Source organism: Lithobates pipiens, unplaced genomic scaffold (assembly GCF_037356315.1).
Source record: "Lithobates pipiens isolate NorthernLeopardFrog02 unplaced genomic scaffold, aLitPip1_a1.2 Scaffold_13, whole genome shotgun sequence".
In the NCBI taxonomy this organism is placed as follows: Eukaryota; Metazoa; Chordata; class Amphibia; order Anura; family Ranidae; genus Lithobates; species Lithobates pipiens.
Window position 1 is genome coordinate 195,423,327 of NW_027507718.1, and position 19,184 is coordinate 195,442,510.

The 19,184-nt window shown below is 46.7% G+C and overlaps 1 protein-coding gene across 2 annotated transcripts in view; it reads right to left on the reverse strand.

Moving 5' to 3' along the window:
* CNOT6L (CCR4-NOT transcription complex subunit 6 like) overlaps positions 1–19,184 on the reverse strand; it is a 174,846-nt gene that overhangs the window by 49,213 nt on the left and 106,449 nt on the right. The gene's annotated exons all lie outside the window — the stretch shown is intronic.

The window sequence follows — 19,184 nt, forward strand, 5'->3', positions numbered from 1 at the left end:
AAATCAATTGTTTTTTTTGTTTTTTTAAATATTTGGCAGAATACATATTGGCCTAAAAGTATGAAGAAATTTGATTTATTGGATATATATTTTATACTAGAAAGTTAAAAAAAAAATTATATAGGTTTTTCTTCAAAATTGCTGGGCTTTATTTTCCGCTATAAAGAAAAGCAGTGGTGATCAAATACCACCAAAAGAAAGCCATTTGTGGGAAAGAAAAAATAAAAAGTTTATTTGGGTACAGCGTTGCATGACAGTGCAATTATCAGTTTAAAGTAACGCAGTGCCCCATCGCAAAAAGAAAAGAAAAAAAAACGAGCCTGGTAATGGGGGCACTTGATGACTGTGTTCCATGGTATATCTAGTGCATAGTATATCTGGTTACTTGGCAATTCTTTTGCATCCCCCTGATAACTTAATCGCTTGCTGACCAGCCGCCGCATTGCGGCAGCATGTCGGCACGTTCGCGCAAACCGTCATAGTTATATGTTGGCCTTTTAGAGGGGGGGGGGGCAGCAGACACGCGCCCACTGCACTGTGGGGTGCCGATTCGCATGGCCAGCAGTCAACGTGTGATCGGGCACGACAGCCAGAACAGGGACGTGTGTGTGTAAAGACAAATCTGTTTTGCAAAGAAAGAGATCTGTTCTTATTAGCTAGGAACAACGATCTGTCATCTCCTCTAGTCAGTCCAATACTCCTACAGTTAGAACACACGAGGGAACAGTTAACCCCTTGATCGACCCTAGTGTTAACCCCTTCCCTGGCCGTAACATTTACACAGTAATCAGTGCTATAAAAATGCACGGATCGCTGTACAATTGTCAATGGTCCCAAAAATGTGCCTGTCCACCATAATGTTGCGAAGAAGAAAGAAGGAAGTAAATCTTTCACCCATTTTGTAGATGCAACAAATTTTATGCAAACCAATATACGCTTGTATTGTGATTTTTATTACCAAAAATTTGTGGAAGAATACATAAATCGGCCTAAACTAAGGAAAAAATAAATAAAAAAAAAAAAAAAAAAAAAAAACACAGGATTTTTAGTACAGCTTACCTGTAAATTTTTTCTTGGAGTACATCATAGGACACAGATTTAACTGGAGTAATAATCCGCATCACCCCTTGCATAAAACCCCAGACTAAAGAATACATAGCAAGCACTCTGAAAACCAATAAGGCCGAGACTTGGCCCTTAAAAGTACTTAGGGCCAACTTCAGCTCTATGCCCAACTGTAGAGAGGCAAGGATTCTGCCTATAATATATCTCCGAGGGTGCCAATTCTTCAGAATGTGGGTTTCAATAGCCAAGCTGTTAAATTTAGGGGTCGTAAAGTAGGATGGAATATCAGCCCCTGTGGTAGTAGCTCTGGCTTTAGTGGGAGAGGCCAAGGACCCTCCACTGCCATCTTTATGTACCATGACCTTGTAGGCCATGCTGGTGCTACCAGAATTACCGGCTTTCTTTCCAGCGTAAACCTGCAAAGAAGTCGAGGTAGCAACTGAATTGGGGGAAAAGCATAGAGGTGAAACCTGATCCCATGGGGTTACCAGCGTATCTTTTCCGTATGCGAGTGGATCCCTTGTTCTGAACACAAGGTTGACCAACTTAATGTTGAATCTGGATGCTAGAAGATCTATGTGCAGAGTCCCCCATCTTTGGCAAACCGCACAAAACACTTCGGGGTCAGACCATTCCCCTGGGAATAACTGCTGGCAACTTAGATAATCCGCCTGACAATTTTCTACTCCCAGAATAAAAACTGCCAATAGGGATGGGACAAGTTAGGACATGGTTTGCTTCTGAGCTGAAAGACTCTTGGTGCCCCCTTGGTGATTGATCTAGGTAACAGCCATGGCATGGTCGGATTAAATCTGGACAACTCTAAACTGAAGGTCCAGGTTTTCAGAGCTAGATACACTGGCCGAATCTCTAGGATGTTGATGGGCAGGGCTCTTTCGAATTTTCACCACTGTTCCTGGACATTCTCCTCTAATACCGCTCCCCAGCCTGAGAGGCTGGCATCTGTCTTGCCTACTTTCCAGATTGCTCTGAAGGATTTTACCAGCAAATTCTGGCTTCGTAGCCACCAAGGCTTTGAGACAGACACTCTTGGGGACAGCCGCACTGGCAAGTCCAAAGCTTGGATTGTCTTGTTCCAAGCAGAGAGGATTCTGTTTTGCAACAGTCGTGACTGGAACTGGGCATAGGGGACCGATTCGAATGAAGCCACAACCTTTCCAACAACCTCATGCAAAGGTGAGTTGAAGGATTTGCTTTTGACCTGACCATCCATACCAGCTCTTGTATGGAGCTGATCTTTGCCGGAGAAAAGAACACCCTTTTATGAGCTGTATATGACCAGGCCCAAGTAATCCAGCCTTAATAGTTTTAAGGAAGACTTCTCTGGGTTGAGGATCCAGGTAACTGGTTGTAATGCATACGCTTTGCCTTAAGCGAGTCACTGACTGGTCTATTAATAGATAGTCTAGGTACGCCAACATGGTTATGCCCTGGGAATACCCATGGTGCTGTGGCTAGCGCCAAGGGTAAGGCCACAAACTGAAAATGCAATTGTTCCACTTTGAAAAACGCAGAAACCTTTGGTGAGCGGGAAATATAGGGACATGCAGATATGCGATCCTGATGTCGATGGAAGTTCGCCGCCTTGTAAGATGGAGACCACTGACCTGATCAACACCATTTGAAATGAGCACATTCTTTGAAACCGATTTAGATTTTTTTAAATCCAGAATGGGCCTGGCATCTCCATTCGGTTTTGGTACCATAAACAGGTTTGAATCGAAACCTAGACCTTGTTCTTCTGTAGGGATCTGTACGATTACCCCTAGAGTCAATCGGTCTAATGCTTGAAACAGGGATCGTCTTTTCCCTGAATCCTTGGGAACGGTTGAGATCAGAAAGTGAGATGGTGGGGAAAAAAATAAATAAAAAAATCACGAAACTAGTTTGTATCCTAGACTCACTGTGGAGACAGATCCGTCTTGAGTTTCCCTCTGCCAGACTTTGAAATGCAGAAGTCTTACCCCCACATTGGTGAGGGGAAACGCCTCTTCGTGAAGAGGTTTTAGTATTCTGCTTTGCAGTCTTGCGGCACCAGGTCTTCCTTGGAGCCTGGGCCTGACCCTGTCATTTTCCTCTGGAATCTGACGGTGGAAGCAGTCACCACTGCCTAGAGGCAGATGTGCTTGGTGCAGGAGAGTCAGTTTAAATGAAGGACTTATACTTTCTTTTGACTGGCAAGAGTACTTTTTCCACTGGAAATTGGATTTGGATAAATATATGCAAATAGTCGCTCCCTATGAAATGGGAAACTAGACAGTAGGTTTTTGCAGGGTGCTTCGGCAGACCAACCCTTTAGCCAAAGGGTCCTACGCATGTGTACTAGCACAAGTGCAAGGCGAGACACCGGGTGAATAGAATCCTTTATAGTATTCACAGCAAAACAATGCTTTTGGTAAATTGGCCAACTCACTGGCCTGCTGTGCAGAGAGCTTGTTAATGACCTCTGAACTGGTCTTAAGGACTGACAGATGCTTATAGCTGCAATTGCAGGCTGAGCAACTACCTGGTTAAAAAAAAAAAAAAAAAAGCCTTTTAACAGGAATTCCAACTTTTAATCTGTTGGATCCTTTAGCATTTGTGTATTGTCTATTGGACACATTAAACTTTTATTTACACTGGGGGGGCGTGTCCGGATGTAGCCGAGAAAGGACGTGCTTTAGAGGAGCTCCGCTGATCCTGTACTAATCCGCATCCATCCTGCCTTTCTAGCGCATGGAGAGGCTCCAAACTCCCTATATAGCCTGACCACCCCCCTGCACAAATCCCAGCAGAAATTGAATAGCCCGGCTGGCCAATTGCAGCTTTACAGGGCTGTGGCTGATTCTTCATACTGTGGATCCGCCGCCATCTTGCGGCCTACATCGCCTCCGTGATCCTCGGGCGCCGCGATCCGGCGCATTAGGGAGCATCACCACCATCCGGATCGGCTGCCGCCCCCCTGGGGGACACAAAATGGTGAGAAGGCTTTGAGGACTTACGGGAGGAGAGGTGTTTACTCCCAGGAGCTCGTGGCCGCCGCCATCTTGAGGCCAGACAAACCGGAGCCATCCTCCCTTCCCTTGCACCTGAGGGGACTCCAGACCCATCCTAGGGGCTGATGGGCATCAGCTGCAGCCACCCCACCTAAAATTGTGAAGCCTGGCCGTCCGATTGATCGATGCGGGGTCGCGGCCGGATCTCCACTCCCGGGGCCTACCACCATCTTGAGGCCTACGCCCCCGGTTTCATCATCCACCCTCAGCATCAGGGCGGAGATACTGTTGTGCCCTCCCGAGTATCATCCTGTGCCCTGGAACTACCCCTCTCCCTCCCTATGTCCCCCCCATGAAGGCTGTGCTTTGCTGAAGACCCCATTCCTGTGTGGGAAGTGGACTACCCCTCTGTAAGCTACCCCAAGACCGGCGCCCGCCCACTGGACTGCTGCCCTTTGGTGGAGAGACATTGCTCCTGACCTGGCACACCACCACTACAGCCCCTACTTTGTTGCTGTGGCGCAGGCTCTCAGCTCTCGGCTTGAAGACTCACCAGGACCCTCTTGCATCTCGGGGTGTGCCTCGGATGGGCCGCCCTAAGACCCGCTGCTCCAAGTCCGGCTCCAGCTCCCCTCGTGCCCCTCCGCCGACTACTGCCTCATCTTCAAGGCGGTCCACCGCGGTAATGGCGTCCGGCTCGCGGGTGGTCGCGGACTCGGGGGTGATGGAGGCCCCCGCGGGTGCAGAGATCCTAGCAGCCATAACATCCTGTAAGGAAACTGACAGCAAAGATCGACTTCTTGAGTGTAGATGTTGGCCTCATCCGCTAGGACATGGATAAGTTCCGCTCGCGTGTCGCTGAGGTGGAGGATAGGCTCTCCACAGTAGAGGATACAGTCCGCTCAGATTCCAGAGAGGTAAAGGCCTTGCAGATCCAAGTGAAAGCGCTACAAGACCGTGCGATAGATACTGGAAATCGCCTCAGGCGAAATAATATCCGCATAATTGGACTGCCTGAAAGGGCTGAGGGCCCTAGACCCGCTGAGTTTGCTGAGAAACTCCTGTCCACCCTGTTCAACCTGGGGGAGATACCGCCCACCTTTGTGGTGGAGAGAGCTCACAGGGTCCCACCACTCCCTCCGAGGCCTGGGGCACCTCCGCGCCCCTTTCTGCTACGGCTGTTAAATTACCGTGACAGGGACCGCATCCTGGCGGCGGCTTGTACCATGCCTGAAATCAAATATGAGAACACCAAACTTCTCTTTTTTTCCAGATTTCTCTCAGGAAGTACAGCAAAGACGCAAGTCCTTCACTGATGCGAGACGCCGGCTCAGAGAAAGAGGAATTCATTTTGGTCTTCTGTATCCCAGCAGGTTACGAATCTCTGATGGTGATAACACCTGCTTTTTTGACACTCCGGAGGCTGCAGCGGCGTGGCTGGATGCCCGTTGAACATGTGTGGTCGGAAGGACTGAGTAGCTGAGCGTGAGCGACGGGAGGTAGACAAATCTTCCTCTTCTTCATTACAAAATTGACCCGAGTGAACCCCTGGCATCATTTGCTCTTTGTCCCCAGCTATTTCCTCCCCATTGGGTCCTACTTTGCCCTTACTGATTACCCATTTATCTTGCATTGCGGGATAATGTGCCGTTACTCCTGCCTGAGGAGCTCCACTGCAGACCATTGACTTGCCCCACTTTTTGGTTAGACGCACCCCCCGTTTACTCTCCCTCGCTCAGTTCCCCCCCCCCCCCCCCCCCCACACACACGATTGGACTCCCCCTTCCGGAACTGATACAGATTCTACCGGGAAGGACTGTACTCTTCTGTGGCCCACCATACAGGGGTCTCAGTGACCTGAAGATTTTGAAGTTTTGGGAAGAAACCCTGCATTGGTTTGTATGGCTCGATGGCCTAATGTTTTGGTCATTGACCTTGGTTCGTATGATGTTGGGGTAGGGTTTTATATGTTTTGTGGGGAGGGGTTTTCTTACTTAAAAGCTAAGTTTGCATTTAGTGCTGCTCGAATATGGCTGAATATGTGTACTGAATTTGGGTTGGCCTGCACCTCCTGGTTATCTAAGATCATCCTTATTTTGTTTCCCCCTGAGGTTCCATGATGGCTCCCTCAGATACTGAGTCGCTGACTATTATATCATGGAACGTCAGGGGACTCAACTTCAAATATAAGCGGTCTCTGTTATTTCAATATATAAAACTACATAACCCTCACATAGTCCTGCTGCAGGAAACACACCTAACCGGCAGCAAGGTTCTAGCTCTGAAAAAACCCTGGGTGCAAAGGGCGCTACATGCGACCTACTCCTCGTACTCTCGAGGGGTATCAGTACTGATTAGTAAGCAAGTGCCTTGCGTGCTCCAGGAGGTTCATCTGGACCCCCAGGGGAAATTTGCCATGGTGGTACTGAGCATTTATAATAAGAAATATGTCATTGTTAACGTCTATCTGCCTCCTCCGAGCCAGATCCACGTCCTGTATAGCTTATATGAGAGGTTGGCTCCGCATTGCCCGGCATGTGTCCCGTTTATGGGAGACTTCAACGCCACCTTGTCCCGTGATCTAGATAGGCCCTCCCCACAATCGACTTTTAAACCTCATCTTAGTGTGTGGGCCCAGGCAACGGACTTTCGGGAGGTGTGGAGATGGCTGTATTAAGAGGTATGTACTCCAGAGAGAGATATCATTTCGCCCCTGTTCAAATCATTAGTAAGACCTCATCTGGAATATGCCGTTCAGTTTTGGGCACCAGTTCTCAAAAAGGATATCGGGGAACTGGAGAAAGTGCAGAGAAGGGCAACAAAACTGATAAGAGGCATGGAGCAACTCGGCTATGAGGAAAGATTAGAGGAACTGAATTTATTCACTCTTGATAAGAGGAGATTAAGGGGGGGATTTGATCAACATGTACAAATATATAAGGGGTCCATATAGGGAACTTGGTGTCGAGTTATTCACTTTACAGTCAACAAAGAGGACAAGGGGGCACTCTTTACGTCTAGAGGAGAAGAGATTTCATCTCCAAATACGGAAAGGTTTCTTCACAGTAAGAGCTGTGAAAACGTGGAACAGACTCCCTGCAGAGGTGGTTATGGCCAGCTCAGTGGATTGCTTTAAGAAAGGCCTGGATTATTTCCTAAGTGTACGTATTATAACTGGGTACTAAAATTTATAGGTAAAGTTGATCCGGGGAAAATCCGATTGCCTCTCGGGGGATCAGGAAGGAATTTTTTTCCCTGCTTTAGTAAATTGGATCATGCTATGCTGGGGTTTTTTGCCTTCCTCTGGTTCAACTGTGGGTATAGAATTGGGTATATGGGCTGGTGTGATATATATATATATATATATATATATATATTTTTTTTTTTTGGTTGAACTGGATGGACTTGTGTCTTTTTTCAACCTGACTACGTAACTATGCAAGGATAGAACCTACTCCTGTTTTTCATCCACGTTTAAAACATCCTCCCGTATTGATCTGGCGTTTGCTAATGACCTCCTCCTGGCTAACGTCCAGGAGGCTAGCTACCTTCCCTCTGGCTTATCGGATCACCACCCCCTTAAATTGATTGTTAGGACCACCAAGACTAAGAATAAAGCCCTCTGGAGGCTACAGCCCCATTGGATCAACAACACGGCAGTCCATGATAGAGTTTCTCCCTCCTTGCAGGACTACTGGATGCGCAATGCGGGGTCAGCCTCCTTGGGGGTGACATGGGATGCCTCCAAAGCTTATGGTAGGGAGCAGTATATCTCTGCAGTGGCGGCTGTTAGAGCAGAACTTGGGGACAAAGTGTCTGATTTGCAGCTCAAAGTTGAGGAGGCTCCGACTCAGGCCTCGGCAACGGTCCCCAACTTTGAGCGCCTCTCATCACTTAGGCGGGAATTACACCTCCATGTCTCAGACACTACCAGGCTTGGAATACAAGACAGCAGACAAACACTTTGAATATGGTGATAAGAACAGCAAACTGCTAGCTATGCTGGCGCAGCAGGACAGGCCTTTAGCGATTATACCAGAAATACTCACGGCAGAAGGGACACTGGTTACCTCTCCGGAGGATATTTTGACTGCCTTCACCAGGTTTTACTCCTCTCTGTATGTCTCCTCACTCCCTGAAAGCTTTGACCCCACACCAATGACCTCGTTGTTAGATACGCTGGCACTGGGATGGCTCTCTGACACGGAGAGACTACTCCTTGTCTCGGAGATCACACCAGAAGAGGTCATGACAGCCATCGGGTCTTTCCCAGCAAAGACCCTGGGGCCGGATGGACTACCCATAGAGTATTATAGAGCCCACGTGGAGCTGCTTGCCCCCAGGCTGGCTCAGATGTACCGAGCCTGTCTTCAACAAGGCTCCCTGCCAGCCTCTGAGAGAGACCCATATTGTTCTCATTCCGAAACCTAATAAGGATCCCAAGCAGTGCGCCTCTTACAGGCCAATAGCACTGCTGAACTGTGATTTAAAAATATTGACCAAAATTCTGGCCACTAGACTCAATACAGTAATCAAATCTCTGACTCCGATCAGACAGGCTTTATGCCAGGTAGGTCCACTGACATCAATATCCGTAGATTGTTTAACATTCATGCCCCCCATGATAATCAAGGCACTAGGACCATTGCCACCCTTGATATGGAGAAAGCATTTGATACAGTGGAATGGGTTTATCTGTGGGAGGTCCTTAGAAGAATGGGTTTTCCACTGCGGTTTATTGCCTGGATACGTACACTATACACCGGTCCCATGGCATGCATTAAACTGAATGGCTCCCTGACGCCCTCGTTCCCCCTGCAGCGGGGCACCAGGCAGGGGTGCCCCCTCTCCCCAGCCTTGTTCGCCCTAGCCATGGAACCTATTGCTGAGGCTCTTCGGAGTTCGGCCGAGGTCCGTGGTCTTCGGGTGGGCTGGCTGGAGGAGAGAGTGGCCCTCTATGCGGATGATCTTCTGCTTTTTTTAAATGATCCTGGTGACTCTCTGCGGGGCGCACTTGGAATCATGGATGCCTTCTCTGCCTTCAATGGGTTGAAGGTGAATTGGCATAAATCTCAGCTCTTTCCGGTGGATGAGGGAGCCAGGACCTCACCATCCTCCACCAGGCATCAATGGGTGGATAGGTTTACCTATTTGGGTATTGTCATTTCAAGAGAGAACAAGGACTTTGTCCAGCTCAATTTTGAACCTGTTCTGATAGAAATCAAGTCCAAATTAAAAGGTGTGGGGCAATCTCCCCTTCTCTTATTGGCCGCATAAACCTACTTAAAATGAAGGTCCTTCCCAAACTTACATCCATATTTAGGAACTCCCCACAATGGCTGACTAAAACCTTCTTTAACTCTCTGAAACAACTTTTCCTCTCCTTCATCTGGGGACCCAAGTCCCCCAGATTCAAATACACCACGCTCACCAGGCCTGTGGGTAGTGGAGGGTTAGCTCTTCCTGACTGTCACAAATATTTCCTAGCCACTCAGCTTGTAACCGTCCACTGGTGGCTGCAGCCGGACTTGACCAATGCTGCAACGGTCCTGGAGGCAGCTATAGTGGGGTCTCTGGAGGCCTTAAGGGCGTCCCTGCCGAACTCCTGGTCTCCTCACACCCCCCTGTGGCTGAATCCTAGCCTTCCACAGTTTAATACCATCCAAGACCCTCAGGCCTGAGCCAAGTGTAAAATACTGACGCTCAAGCATGTTGTTACCAACGGGGAACTCACTCCCTTTCATATCCTGCGTGATAAATTTAATGTGCCTACATGGACCCATTTCCGTTATCTTCAAATCGCGCATGCTTATCGCTGTCAATTTTTGGGACAACCGGTCGTACTGGAATACTCTGAGCTCGAATCCATCCTTCGGGTAAAAGACTTGGAGAAACCTAGGTCTCAGATTTACGGGTCCCTACTGGTTGCGGCCGTCCCCGAGCTGTCCTCCCTCTGCAGGAAATGGGTGGTGGACATACCGGGGCTGGATGATGACTGGAGGGAGATCTGGGATTTTCCGTTCTCCCCTTTGGTTTCGGCCAGGGACAAATTGGTCCAATACAAAATTGTACACAGAGCCCACTACACGCCCCACAGAATGCACCAGATGTCGCCGACACTCCCCGGCATTCTGGCACTGCTCCTATCAGCCGGGAGACTTCATTCACATTTTCTGGGCTTGTCCAGCGATTGTATGCTTTTGGAAAGAGGTTCTCCTGGTGATAGTTAACACCGCTGGAGGTTAGTATTCCTTACGATCCTAAATATTGTCTGCTGGGGCTAGTGGAGCAAATGTCGATCCTCAGGGCTAGGAAAAACACTCATATCCCCGTTACTCTATGCACGCAACGCCATCACCATGACCTGGAAAACAATAGTCTCCCCCCTCTATCAAATTCTGGAAAAACCTGGTGAACGCTAGCTTGCCCCTCTATAGGGCCACCTACTTGAGCAGGGGTTGCCCACAGAAATTTGAGAAGGTGTGGAACTGCTGGTTGGATGATAACACTACGGCAACGGATGTAGTGAATAACCCATAGTTCATAGTTATAGATGTAGTACGGTTATAGGCTGACCCACCTGCTCTTATGACACCTTATCGGGTCATTTTAACACTTAGCACGAATTATCCTACAATATCCTCTCCCAACAGTGGGGCATAGATAGATAAGGTTATGTTTGTGTTGATTTGCCCTGTTGCGGTCGGTTGCTGCATCAGAGGCAGAGTATATGTTATGTAATGTGTCTTTTTGTGGCCTGTTGCCACATTTGGAAGTTTGACCCTGTGTGGGAAATGTTTGGCCCCTGTGTGGGCAATTTTGTATGTCACCAAAAAACTCAAAGATTTTACAAAAAAAAAAAAATTTACACTGGAAATCGCAGCATCTACTGCTGGAACTTTCCATTTTTGGTGAATTCTTCCTCCATAGGATAGAGAACTGAGAATCTTTTGAGGGAGAAAATGCTTATCCGGATGATCCCATTCGGTATACATAAGCTTATCTAGTAATGTGTGGACTGGAAACGCATGTACTGGTTGTGAAAGTTTCAAGGAACCCAAAGAAGAAACCAGACTTTCAGCTGACTGATAGGGGTAGCATGAAAGTGGAGCGAACCATGTCCATAAGGATTTGTACCTCAGATTGTGAAGCTGAAACTTCAATCGTTTCCTCTGCAGAGGCGTAAACGGTTTGTTTTTCCCGATCGTTTGAGGGTAATACCTCATCCTGTCCCCACTGTCGCCCTGGTAAGGGGTTTGGAGGGGGAGAGAGGAATCTAGCATGCTTCTTATCCTTTAACCACTTGCTTACTGGGCACTTAAACCCCCCTCAGTCCCAGACCAATTTTCAGCTTTCAGCGCTGATGCACTTTGAATGACAATTGCGCGGGCATACAACACTGTACCCAAATGAAATTTTTTTCCCACAAATAGAGCTTTCTTTTGGTGGTATTTAGTTACAGCTCGGAGTTTTATTTTTTGCTAAACAAACAAAAAAAGATGCAAAAAAAAAAAAAAAAAAAACATCAGGTTTTAATAGTTTGTTATAAAATTTTGCAAACGGGTCATTTTTCTCCTTCATTGAAGTGCGCTGATTAGGCGGCACTGATGGGCTGCACTGGTGGGCACTGATGGGCTGCACTGGTGGGCACTGATGGGCTGCACTGGTGGGCACTGATGGGCTGCACTGGTGGGCACTGATAGGCATAGTTAAGGCGGCACTAATAGGCACAGATAAGGCGGCACCGATGGGCACAGATAAGGCGGCACCGATGGGCAAAGATGGGCGCAGATAAGATGGCATGGATGGGTGGCACGGATAAGTGGCACGGATGGGCACTGATAGGTACCACTGATAGATGGGCACTGATAGGTGGCACTGATAGGTGGCTCTGATAGGTGGCTCTGATAGGTGGCTCTGCTGGGCGGCACTGCTGGGCACTGATGGGCGGCACTGGGGTGCAGCACCTTTGAGGCACATTGTGGGCACTGTGGGTGGCACTGCTGGATGGCACTGCTGGATGGCACTTTTATTCAGGATGGCACTGCGGTGGGCAGGTGGGCACTGGCAGGGGGCAGGTGGTCAGCTGTATTGCTGGCCGTGATCGGGACTGATGTCCCGATCACGGCCGCCGGTGATCGGCTTTTTTTTTCTCTCCTCGCGCTGTCAGCGCGAGGAGGAATAATAGCCGATTACCGGCTCCGTTCTATCTGATCGACCCCTTACACGGATCGGTGATCAGGCGAGTCTCACGGACTCGCCGATCACAGAGCGCGCCACGCGCGCCCCTCAGGGCGCGCGCAGGCCGCTCGTACCCGGGACGACGTCAATAGACGTAGTCCCGGAAAAGTAGATCCGCGCTAATGCCGTCATTTGGCAATAGCGCGGATCCCAAGTGGTTAATGGAGGATGAGATTAAAGCAGCTAATCTTCCTTCTAAGCCCTGCAGGGCAGAGGAAAATGCATCTTCAGTCACGTATACAGGGTCTGAAGTGTGAGAAGCAGTTGCACCATCAATTGCTTCCAGGAGGTGGGGCGGGAAAGGAGATTTACAGTCGTTTTGTCAGCTTTTCATTTATGCTTGTTTAACCACTACAATACAGGGCACTTTCACCCCCTTCCTTCCCAGCCCAATTTTCAGCTTTCAGCGCTCTAGCGCTTTCAGTGACAATTGCGCGGTCATGCTACACTGTACCCAAATGAAATTGTTATCATTTTGTTCGCACTAATAGAGCTTTATTTTGGTGTTATTTATTCACGACTCCGTTTTTTTTTTTGCGATATAAGCGCAAAAATAGCGGAAATTTGGAAAAACAACAATATTTTCTTTTTTCTATTTGAAAAGAAATCCAATAAAATCAAATGTTGTCATAAATTTAAGCCAAAATGTATTCTGCTACATGTTTTTGGTAAAAAAAATTCCGTTAAGTGTATAATAATTGGTTTGTTTGATCACGGACATATGTACGCAAATGATCATGTACATATCTGTGCAGGTGATCACGTACATATGTGTGCAGATAATCATTGGGACATGTGATTTTAGTGGGACATATGTGGGGGACATGTTTTTATTATTAGGGACATGTGTTTTTATTATTTGGGGACATGTATGTTTTGGGGACATGTGTGGGGACTGTGTTTGTACTGTGTGGTGTGTTGTGTGTTTACACTACACTGATGATCAGTGAGTAAAAAGCTGTAAAAAGCAGCCCATACTCACTGATCATCAGCCGGCTGCAGCGTTCTGCTCTCCTCTCCTCAGCGGTGACTTCCGTGTGAGGAGAGGAGAGCCGATTGCCTAGCAACCGGCTGTTTGTTTACATCACATGACGGCCGTGATTGGACACGGCCGTCATGTGATCAGGAGGGCCAATCACAGAGCCCTCCTGCCGATCTGAGATGTGCCGTGTCCGGGTGACACAAGCACATCGGGATCGCGCCGCTGCGCGAGCGCGATCCCGCTACTCCTGAAGGACGTTCCTGAACGGCCTATCAGGAGTAGACGGCTCCCACCCGGCCGTATATATGCAATGGCCGGGTGGGAAGTGGTTAAACATAAAATGTATCCCTATGAACTCAGATTTAAAACCGGGTCTATGCACTATTACTCCCGCTAGAGGAGTTAAGGCATTTTACAATATAATTGAAAGAAAAGTCATAGGTGGACTTTGCGGTTCCTATGCTTTCCTCGTACCTTTTCCTCGCTGCAGGATACTGCTGTAAACGGACAGATCCAAACTTCACCCATCGCAGTGGGGTTAAACCTTCATAGACTGGGGCCTTTTTAATAGGGTTCCACTCCTTTGGACCATGTATAGCACCCCTCAGGACAGCATTAGGTAATGTAGCAAGACCAAAAAGTCTTGGTTCCTAGGGTCCAACCCTCAAAGAGAAGCGTTACAGGCAAAACCTCGTTCTTCTATGCGAGGCCCGGGTACCATAATGGAGCCGCAGTGGTGGGATGGATCCGGTTGTGGAGGCTTTTTAAATCCAGCATGGATCCCTCCTGGAGCTCTGCAGAGCACATCTTCACCACTCGTGCCAACACCTTTAGACACTGGTGAAAAAACTGAGGTATTCCTGGAAGGAGGAGGGGTTATACAGGGGAGTCAACTTACTCTATTGGGTGTGCCAGTGTCAACACCTGAAGGTAGCTATAAACCAATAAGTAAATCAGGGTGGCACAGCGATTTAGTGGTTAGCACTCTCGTCTAGCAGTAAAAAGGGTCGCTGGTTTGAATCCCAACCACAACACTACCTGCCTGGAGTTTGCATGTTCTCCCTGTGAGAGTTTCCTCCGGGTACTCCGGTTTCCTCCCACACTCCAAAGACACGCAGGTAGGTTAATTGGCTTCTGTCCAAAATTGGCCCTAGTATACGAATGGGGACCTTGGATTGTAGGCTCCTTGAGGGTAGGGACCAATGTGAGTGTGCAATGTACAGGGATAGGGACAATTGTAGACACTCAGGTTGAACTGGTGTCTTTATGCAACCTTACTATGTAACTATGTAAATACTTAAGGCTCCGTGTCCTATGATGTACGATAAAGAAAATGGCTTTAAAAAAAATAAAAAGGGATATAATATAAATATAATATAAATTGTTGCTCTTTGTTTATAGTGGGAAAAAAAAAACCCCACAGAGATTATCAAATACCACCAAAAGAAAGCTCAAAGTCAAATTTGTTTGGGTACAGTGTTACACAACCAAGCAATGGTCAGTTAACGTGACGCAGTGCCATATTTAAAAAAAATGGCCTGTCATTGAGCAGCCAAATCTTCTGGGACTGAAGTGGCCAACAATGAGATGCCTCTGATGCTCTGGAAGCGCTCTGCAGACCATGGCTTTTGCTGTAGAATCAGAGGCACTTTTAATGATAGCAGGTGTGTACTGACTCATTTTTAACATGAGATTGAATGTGATAGTTTAATCCTGAACACGGCTACATCCTCATTTATAAGAGGGTGTGTACACTTCTGCAACTGCATTCTTTTAGTCCCCCCCCACCCTAAAAGATTTCAGTTTTGTTTTTCAACCGAGTTGTACAGTTTATAAGTTACATTAAGGGTGGAAAAAGGTTCTGAAATGGACCCTACCCCAAATCCCCCCCCCCCCTGTATTCTCAGTACTTATACCTTATTTCCATTATCCTCTCCCCCTACCGGTACCCATGTTTATTTTCCTAGTTTTTATTTCTCTCCAACCAGGGTCTCCACAGCCTATCGAACTCCTTGAGGTTACCTCTCCTTCCATAAGCTGTTATCTCTTTAGGAAGGGTTTCATTTACTGTATCTATCCAATCTTTTACAGTAGGCGGCATCTTTTTCCAGCCTAACTCCAAACATATCTTTCAGAGCGTTAGTCCCTCCGTCCCAGTACCGGAACAGTCTGGGGCATCTCCACATCATATGAAGGAGGTTTCCAAACTGGACACCTGGGGCAGTAATCATGGGGTCTTTTTCCAAACGCTTGGGGGTATAATGGGCTCTGTTTAACTGCATTAAATGTGATATCCTCTGTGAGGGGGAAAACGATATCAACTGACCCAACTCTAAAATTCTCCTCCACTGGTCCTGGTTTATTACTCCTATATCTTGATTCCATTTAACTTTTACAGAATGTAATGTCTCCTGCCCATTGACCTCTACTTATTTGCACGTATAATTCTGAGATTAGGCCTTTGGTAGGCCCCACCCGAAGTATATACTTCAAAAAGGGGTATTTCTTTCCATTCCACTGGGTGGCACTTAAATTGGGCTTCTAAAGCATGACCTATCTGTAGGCGAGTATAGTATGCATTCTGTGATATATTAACATTCCCAGTTCAGTGATTTTTTTTATTTTTTATTTAAGGGTATTCTCAAACTTTTGATTCCGATTTTCCCAATTCCAAAGAGTGTGTGTGTGTGTATATATATATATATATATATATATATATATATATATATATATATATATATATATATATATATATATATATATATATATATATATATATATATATATATATATATATATATATATATATATATATATATATATATATATATATGTGATGCACCAAAATTTCGGCCGCCGAAACATATCGGCCGAAAATGCCCTTTTCGGCAATTTGCCGAAAGAGAAAAAGCGGCCGATAATGGAGCCGAAAATGGGGCGTGGCCTGGGTGGGGGGCAGGGCTCCGCCCCCCGCCCCTGGTGACGCCCATCATAGCGCAGGAGAGCCACCTCCGCCGCCTTTTTGATAACAGCGCCGGGAACATCACAGCTTTCATTTCAATTGCTGTGTGTTCCCGGCCTGTGCGCCGTCACACGCAGCCCCTCCCCCTTGTCCGGGCACTTTGATAGACAGATCATCCGCAGGATTGGACGGATGACCTGTCTATCAAAGTGCCCGGACAAGGGGGAGGGGCTGCGTCTGACGGCGCACGGCCGGGAACACACAGCAATTGAAATGAAAGCTGTGATGTTCCCGGCGCTGTTATCAAACAGGCGGCGGAAGCGGCTCTCTTCCCTGCACACAGTGCACAGGCTGGCTGCAAAATGGCACACTGGCTGCAATGGGGCATGCCTCCTGTACCGTGTCCCCAGTCTCTGACCATCTCCTGTACCGTGTCCCCAGTCTCTGACCATCTCCTGTACCGTGTCCCCAGTCTCTGACCATCTCCTGTACCGTGTCCCCAGTCTCTGACCATCTCCTGTACCGTGTCCCCAGTCTCTGACCATCTCCTGTACCGTGTCCCCAGTCTCTGACCATCTCCTGTACCGTGTCCCCAGTCTCTGACCATCTCCTGTACCGTGTCCCCAGTCTCTTACCACCTCCTGTATAAAAATATTTTTTAAAAACAGTCATTTTCGGTATCGGTTTTCGGCCTAGTGTATTTTTCATTTTCGGTATCGGTTTCGGCACCAAAAAACCCATTCGGTGCAATATATATATATATATATACACACACATACATACACACATACATACATACATACACACACACACACACACACACACACATACATATATATATACACATATATACATATATATATATACATATATATATACATATACACACACATACATATATACACATATACATATACAGATATAGATAGATATATATATATATATATATATATATATATAATCCTTCGTATTTCATCATCAACTTTTTAACCGTTTTCCATATCCTAGATATTTTAATTGTTCGATATTTATAACAAAAGGAGACTGCCTCCAATACTTCAATTATTGTATCGTGCAGAGCCCCTGTTAAATTTTTTCCATTAGGTGTAACTGCATGTGGATCGCCACATCCCATTAGCTGTTGCAATTGTGATTATAGAGAATAGTACTCAGGGTTGGGTAAGGAGAAACCCTCTTTCCGGATCTGCAGTATACGCAAGCGTATCCTGGCCTGTGCCCCTTTCCATATCAATTCCCTAAACAGGCTCTCGATTTTATTGAACAAATTTTTAGGGTATCCACACCAGGGAATTATTCAGTATGTACACCAATTGAGGCAACCAAATCATTTTTATCAAGCTACATCTACCTGCCACTGAAAGCGACAGGCACTTCCATAAATCGTGGTTTTTCCTAAATCTAAACAAAAGCGGTCAGAGATTTTTACTTGTATATTGATTAGGGTCTCTTGTTATAACTATCCCCAGATATTTCAAGGCTTCTACTACTGCCAGCTGGGGTTTCTCAGGTATTCACATCTCTAACAGGATCTATTGGGAAGAGCTCAGATTTCCCCTAATTTATCTCCAGCCCGGTAAAACTGCCAAATGTCTCCACGATGTCCATCGACAATGACTGAACCGTATCTCCCAGAAAGAGCAAGATATCATCCGCATACAGCGCGATTTCTCTTCTCCCGACCTCCTCCAGAAGCCTATTATCTCCAAGCTCCTTCTGGCAATGGTGCCCTTGGCTATCTCCATGACAAAGCAGGGGGGACAATGTGCACCCCTGTCTTGTTCCCCTCTACAGTTCTATCCTTTCCGATAGTTCATTATTCATTTTTAATCTTGCATTGGGCTCATCATAAAGCATTTTCATCCATTCAATCAGGGAAGGGCCAAATACAAATTTCTCCAGTACTCGCCAAATATATCCCAACTCCACACTATCAAAGACTTTAGTCCCGTCTAGTGACAATATAAACCATTGATCCCCATTTTCTACTGGTGTTTGTACATTTAAGAAAGCTCTTCTAATATTTGTACTGGTGGATCTATTGGTTATAAACCCCGCCTGATCAGGATGGACCAATTTGGGGACGAGTCTATTTAACCAGTTCCCGACTGACGCACGACGCTGTACGAATGGCATGGGCATGCAAACTGGCATACAGGTACGTCCAGTTGAAAATGCTGCAGTGCCATCGCGTGCGTACGCCAGTCGGGACCCCCGTGAGTCCGGTCGCGGGTCCTGCTGACTATCGCCGTGGGTATACCTACGCTCGTCTCACAGGGAAGGAGAATGGGGAAATGCCGTTGTAAACAGCATCTCCCCATTCTGCCTAGCAACAAGTGACACTGATCTCTGCTTCCTGTGATTGTAGCAGAGATCAGTGTTCACTAGCACAGCCCACCCCCCCCCCACAGTTAGTAACACGCCCCTAGGACACACTTAACTCCTTCACTGCCAGTGTCATTTACACAGGAATCAGTGCATTTGTATAGCACCGATTGTTGTATAAATGACAATGGTCCCAAAAATGTCCGATGTGTCCGCCATAATGTAGTCACAAAAAAATAAATAAAATGCTGATCGCCGCCATTACTAGTAAAAAAATAAATAAAAATGCCATAAAACGATCCCCTATTTGGTAAACGCTATACATTTTGCGCAAACCAATCAAGTATTGTGATTTTTTTTTTTACCAAAAATACGTAGAAGAATACGTATCAGCCTAAACTGAGGAAATATATATTTTTTCTTTTTACACATTTTTGGGGGATATTATAGCAAAAAGTAAATAATGCGTTTTTCTCAAAATTGTCGCTTTTTGTTCATAGCGCACAAAATAAAAACCGCAGGAGTGATCAAATACCACCAAAAGAAAGCTCTATTTGTGGGATCCACGCACCACGACGACACAATTGTCAGTTAA